This window comes from Aegilops tauschii, chromosome 5 (genome assembly GCF_002575655.3).
Source record: "Aegilops tauschii subsp. strangulata cultivar AL8/78 chromosome 5, Aet v6.0, whole genome shotgun sequence".
Lineage (NCBI taxonomy): Eukaryota > Viridiplantae > Streptophyta > Magnoliopsida > Poales > Poaceae > Aegilops > Aegilops tauschii.
This window is the reverse complement of record NC_053039.3, coordinates 140860890-140866889: the sequence shown is the minus strand read 5'-3', so window position 1 is coordinate 140866889 and position 6000 is coordinate 140860890.

The following is a 6000-nucleotide window of genomic DNA, read 5'->3' as shown; positions in this document are numbered from 1 at the left end:
CCGACTAGTCGAACCCGGTGCCCAAAAAGAAATCAAATGTAATAATACATTCATGGATATGACACTCGTCATTCATAGATAAATAAAGGCAGTCCCCGAGTACTGTTCGAGGGGCCTGTTGGTTCGTACTTAATACAAAAGGGTAGCATGATACATACTGCTTTCAACTGTAAAATCTTCTCAGGAGGTTTGCGTTCCATGGTCGCTCCGACTCCTTGCCGGAGTCGTCTCTCTTGCGTGCTCTTGGTTTTTGCGCATCGATCAGGTAGTAGGAGTCATTGCCTAGTGCCTTGCTAATGACGAAGGGGCCTTCCCAAGGGGCCGAGAGCTTGTGTTGGCCGGCTGTTCGCTGGATCAGCCGGAGCACAAGGTCGCCCTCTTGGAAGGATCTTGGCTTGACCTTACGGTTGTGGTAGCGGCGCAGCCCTTGCTGGTAGATGGCGGACCGGCTGAGTGCTAACAGCCGGCCTTCTTCCAGTAGGTCGACGCCGTCTTCTCTTGCTTCCTTGGCCTCCGCCTCCGTGTACATGGTGACCCGAGGCGAGTCGAACTCGATGTCTGTTGGGATGACAGCCTCGGCACCATATACAAGGAAGAATGGAGTAAAGCCGGTTGACTTGTTGGGTGTAGTGCGCAGGCTCCAGAGGACAGCCGGCAGCTCATCGAGCCAGCAGCCGGCCGATCGCTCCAGTGGTACAACCAGTCGGGGCTTGATGCCGGAGAGGATGAGTCCATTTGCTCGCTCGACCTGGCCGTTTGACTGTGGGTGGGCAACGGACGCTAGGTCCAGTCGGATGCCCTGCGTCGCGCAGAAACGTGCCAGTGCTCCTTTGGCGAAGTTCGTGCCGTTGTCGGTGATGATGCTGTGCGGCACGCCGTACCAAGTAGTGATGTCAGTGATGAATGTCACAGCAGTCGGCCCGTTCAGCTTCTTGATCGGCTTTGCTTCGATCCACTTTGTGAACTTGTCCACAGCAACAAGTAGATGCGTCAAGCCGCCGCGGGCTGTCTTGAAAGGGCCCACCATGTCCAGTCCCCAGACGGCAAAAGGCCAGGTGAGGGGAATGGTCTTGAGTGCAGAAGCCGGCAGGTGTTGCTTGGAACTAAAAACTTGGCATCCTCTGCTGCTCTTGACTATCTCTTTAGCATCTTCCAAGCCAGTCGGCCAAAATAAACCATGGCGGAAAGCCTTGGCCACAAGTGATCTTGAGGCTGCGTGGTGGCCGCATTCGCCTTGGTGGATATCCTTGAGGATTGCCACTCCTTTTTCTGACTCAACACAACGCTGGAAGACTCCAGTGACGCTGCGCTTCACAAGCTCTCTGTTGATTATTGCATATGCTGCGCCTCGTCGTTGCACTAGTCTTGCTGAGATCTCATCAGCCGGCAGCTCTCTGCTGACTAGGAATTTGAGGATGGGCTGGGCCCATGATGGAGTTGTGACTTCTTCTTCTGTTAGTGTAGCCACCATGACTCGGGTGGGTGGGTTGGGTGGCGTGGAATTGGAGTCGGCCACCGCTTCTTGTGTCGTTGCAGTCCCCGGGCCGACTGCTGCAGTCCCCGGGCACGGTTCTGAAGTCCCCGGGCCGGGTGCGACTACGGCAGTCCCCAGGCCAGTTGTCGAAGTCCCCGTGCCGCCTGCGGGGTTCCTCCAGTCGGATCCGGCTGCATCTGGTGCAGGCGGTACGAAGATAGAGTCCGACTCTGGAGACGGCTTGATGGACGGCTTGAGGAGGCGCTGGAGGGAGACGCCAGTCGGTATGGCTTGTCGGGTGGAGCCGATCCGTGCTAGGGCATCTGCTTGGTCGTTGTCGGCCCTTGGCACGTGAAGGAACTCGCACCCTTCGAAGTATCCGCTGATCTGCTGGACGAGGAATCGATAGCTCGCCATGTTCGCGTCCTTGGCGTCCCAATCGCCAGATGACTGCTGGACCACCAAGTCTGAGTCGCCGTAACACAGGATCCAGCGTATGCCGAGCTCTTTGGCTAGCCGGAGCCCATGTACGAGCGCCTCGTACTCAGCCACGTTGTTGGAGGCGGCGAAGTGGATCTGCAGTGTGTACTTGAGCTTGTCGCCTTTGGGAGAGGTGAGGACGATGCCGGCTCCCAAGCCAGTGCGCATCTTGGACCCGTCAAAGTGCATCCGCCAATGGGTAGAGTCGGGAGCCGGCGGTAGGTACTGGGTCTCGGCCCAGTCGACGAGGAAGTCGGCCAACGCTTGGGACTTGATGGCGGTGCGGGGTTGGTAGAAGATCGTGTAGGGCGCCAGTGCAATAGCCCATTTAGCCACCCGGCCGGATGCATCCCGGCTGCCTATGATCTCGGCGAGCGGGGCGGTGCACACGACCGTGATGGGGTGTTCTTGGAAGTAGGGCTTCAGTTTCTTGGCGGCAAAGTATACCCCATAGCACATCTTCTGGTAGTGCGGGTAGTTCTGCTTTGAGCTGGATAGCACTTCGCTTAGGTAGTACACAGGCCTCTGGACTAGCTGGGCTCGGCCTTCTTCCGGGCGCTGGACCACAACAACAGTACTGACTACTCGGCTGGTCGCAGCGATGTAGAGGAGCGTGGGCTCCTTTTCAGTTGGCGCTGCCAGGACAGGCGGAGTGGTCAGCATTTTCTTCAACTCATGGAAGGCTTGGTCGGCTTGGTCATTCCACTCGAAGTGAGTGGACTTCTTCATGAGTCGGTACAGGGGGAGAGCCTTCTCTCCTAGTCGGCTGATAAAACGATTCAGGGAGGCCAAGCAGCCGGTGAACTTCTGCACATCTCGCAGTTTGGTGGGAATCTCCATCCTCTCGATGGCCTTGATCTTGACGGGGTTGCACTCGATGCCGCGTTCGGAAACCAGGAAGCCTAGCAGCTGGCCGGCTGGTACTCCGAACACGCACTTCTCGGGGTTGAGCTTGATTTGGAATTGGCGCAAGTTGGCGAATGTTTCTTTGAGATCTTCCAGCAGGGTACCGCGCTTCTCTGTCTTCACCACAATGTCGTCTACATAGACGTGGGCATTTCTGCCGAGTTGTTTCAAGAGGCATTTCTGCATGCAATGCTGAAAAGTGGCGCCGGCGTTCCTCAAGCCGAACGTCATAGTCAGGTAGCAGAAAGCTCCAAATGGTGTGATGAAGGCAGTCTTCAGGCGGTCTGCTGGGTCCAACTTGATCTGATGGTACCCTGAATAGGCGTCCAAAAAACTCAACAGCTCGCATCCGGCTCTGGAGTCTATCACTTGGTCAATCCGTGGCAGAGCAAACGGATCCTTTGGGCAGGCCTTGTTCAGGCTGGTGTAGTCTATACACATACGCCACTTGTTATTCTTCTTCAGAACCAGAACTGGGTTGGCAAGCCACACTGGAAAGAACACTTCCATGATAAAGCCAGCGGCAAGGAGCCGGGCTATCTCTTCTTCCACGATTCTTCGCTTCTCTTCTGACAGTCGGTGGAGGGGTTGCTTGACCGGCTTCGCATCGGCGCGGACATGTAATTTGTGCTCGGCGAAATCCTTTGGGACACCCGGCATGTCCTTTGGGGACCATGCAAAAATGTCTCGATTCTCACGGAGGAAGTCGACGAGCTCGCCTTCCTATTTACTGTCCAAGTTCGCCCCAATGACAGCAAACCTCTCCGGGTTCTCCGGGTCCAGAGGTATCTTCTTCGTCTCTTTGGCAGGCTGGAAGGAGCCCTGCGCATCACAATCTTTGGGGTTGGGGGACAGGGCCGGCTGCTTGCCGGCCATGGCCACAACCTGCTCTAGCATCTTCTTCTCTTCTGCCACCACGAGGGACTCGGCCAGCCGGCTGCTGGCCATGGCACACTCGATGGACTTCTTGTAGTCGCCGGCTACCGTGATGATCCCCTTTGAGCTCGGCATCTTCATCTTCAGGTAGGCGTAGTGGGGCACAGCCATAAACTTGGCCAGAGCAGGTCGGCCAAGCAAAGCATGATAGGGGCTCTCCAAGTCCACTACCTCGAACCAGATCGCTTCCCGGCGAAAATGATCTTTATCTCCGAAGAGAACATCCATTTTAATCTTGCCGATTGGGGAGCAAGACAAGCCGGGGACGATACCATGGAACACGGTCCGGCTCGGCATAAGCTGCTTCGCTTTGATGTTCAGCTTCTCCATGGTATCGCGGTATAGTATGTTGATACTGCTTCCGCCAACTATCAGGACGCGGGAGAATCGGGCAGCTCGCCTCTCCGTCGCGAGGGTGACATCCAAGACCATTGCATAGGAGCCAGGAGAGGGCATCACCTCTGGGTGGTCGGCCTGGCTCCAGCTGATTGGCTTTTACGACCAGTGCATGAACTCGGGGGCGCTAGAGGCGACTGCATTGACTTCTTGATGCTGACGGCGCCGACTGCGCTTGTCGTCGGCTTGACTAGTGAAGACAACGTAGGCGGCGTGCTCTTCAGGGAATTCATCTTGGATGGCGCCGACTGCCGGCCGAGCCGCCGGCTGCTGGGGGGCTGGAGGCGGCGGACCAGGAGACGGAGGCGGCAAGAACCCCTCGCCCTTAGTGATTCGCGTGAGCCAGTGGCATTTTCGGGTCGTGTGGTTAGACGGCTTCGCGCCGCTATGGAACTTGCAGGGGGCGTCAAGAGCCTGCTCGTAAGAGAAAGCCGGCTGCCAAGCCGGCCTGCCACCCTTCTTCTTGGGAGCAGGCTGCTCTTCGGGCTGCTCATCTTCAACTGTGGCCACCTGCCGACTGGTGGAAGTCGGCATGGGGGCCTTGCGCTTGTGATCATTTTGGTAGGGGCGCCGATTGGGGTCGCCAGCCAGCGTCTTGGGAGCCGGAGCAATCACCTTCCCCGAGGCGTCTACTCGAAGCTTGGTCTTCATCGAGGAGTCGGCCGTGGCGTACTTGTCCGCGATGACCAGCAACTCGTCGAGGGTAGCCGGCTCGTCGCAGAGGAGTCGGTGCTTGAGGAGGTTGCCCTCTCGGCACCCGGCGGTAAAGTACTCAATGGCCTGAACCTCGTGCACCCCCTCGCAGGAGTTGCGGAGATCGGCCCACCGCGTGAGGTAGTCGCGGGTCGACTCGTTGGGCCCTTGGACGCAGAGGGAGAGCTGGCGAGGCTTGGGAGGCCGCTTGTAGGTGCTGGTGAAGTTGCGGACGAAGACTTCCGTGAAGTCCAGCCAACTGTTGATGCTGTAGGGCTTGAGGCTGTTGAGCCATGTGCGCGCCGTGCCTTGCAGCATGAGGGGGACGTACTTCACGGCGACGCGCCGATTGCCGTTGGCTATGCTGACAGCCGTGGAGTAGTCGATGAGCCAATCTTCCGGCTTCACTGAGCCGTTGTACTTGGGCGTGTCTCTGGGGAGCGAGACCCTTTGGGGAAGGGCTCGTCGCGGATGCGGGGGCCAAAGCATGGCGGGCCGACATCGTCTTCTTCTTCTAACGCCAAGGATCGAGCAAGGCGGTCGATCCGGTGGCGGGCGTCGTTCTCGCCGACTCCTTCTCGGCGGCCGAGTCGGTCGCCAAGAGTCGGGTGTGTGATAGGCGGCGGGGTGAGACGTCTTTCTCTTCGAGGCGGGGGAGGAGGCAGATTTCCTTGGTGCTCCACCGCTCGCGGGCGGCCTTCCGCGTCGCGCTCGATGATGATGCGAGTCCGGCTGCGGCTAGCAGTCGGCTCCTTGTCTTTCTTCTGGCGGGCGCCGCTCGCAGTCGGCGAGCGGGACGTCGCGGCGTGCTCCCGGCGCGGGAGATGACTATCAGCACGGGCGCCGGCTTCGTGCCGTTCTGCAGCCGCGTCGATCAGCTGCTGGATCCGTCTTGTCATGTAGGGGAGCTCATCGGCTCCCAGCCCATTGAGCTCTTCTACGGCCGCCTGAGCGGCTCGCAGATTCTCGAGCGGGGTGGCGTAGACGGGGCGATCTGCCCCCAGCATGCTAACGACGGCCGCGCCGCGCTTCTGGACGAAGCCGGCTCGGCTCGGGCCGCTAGGCGGCGGCGTAATGAAGGCGGCGCGGTCGACTTCGCGCTGGTGGGCCTCGGT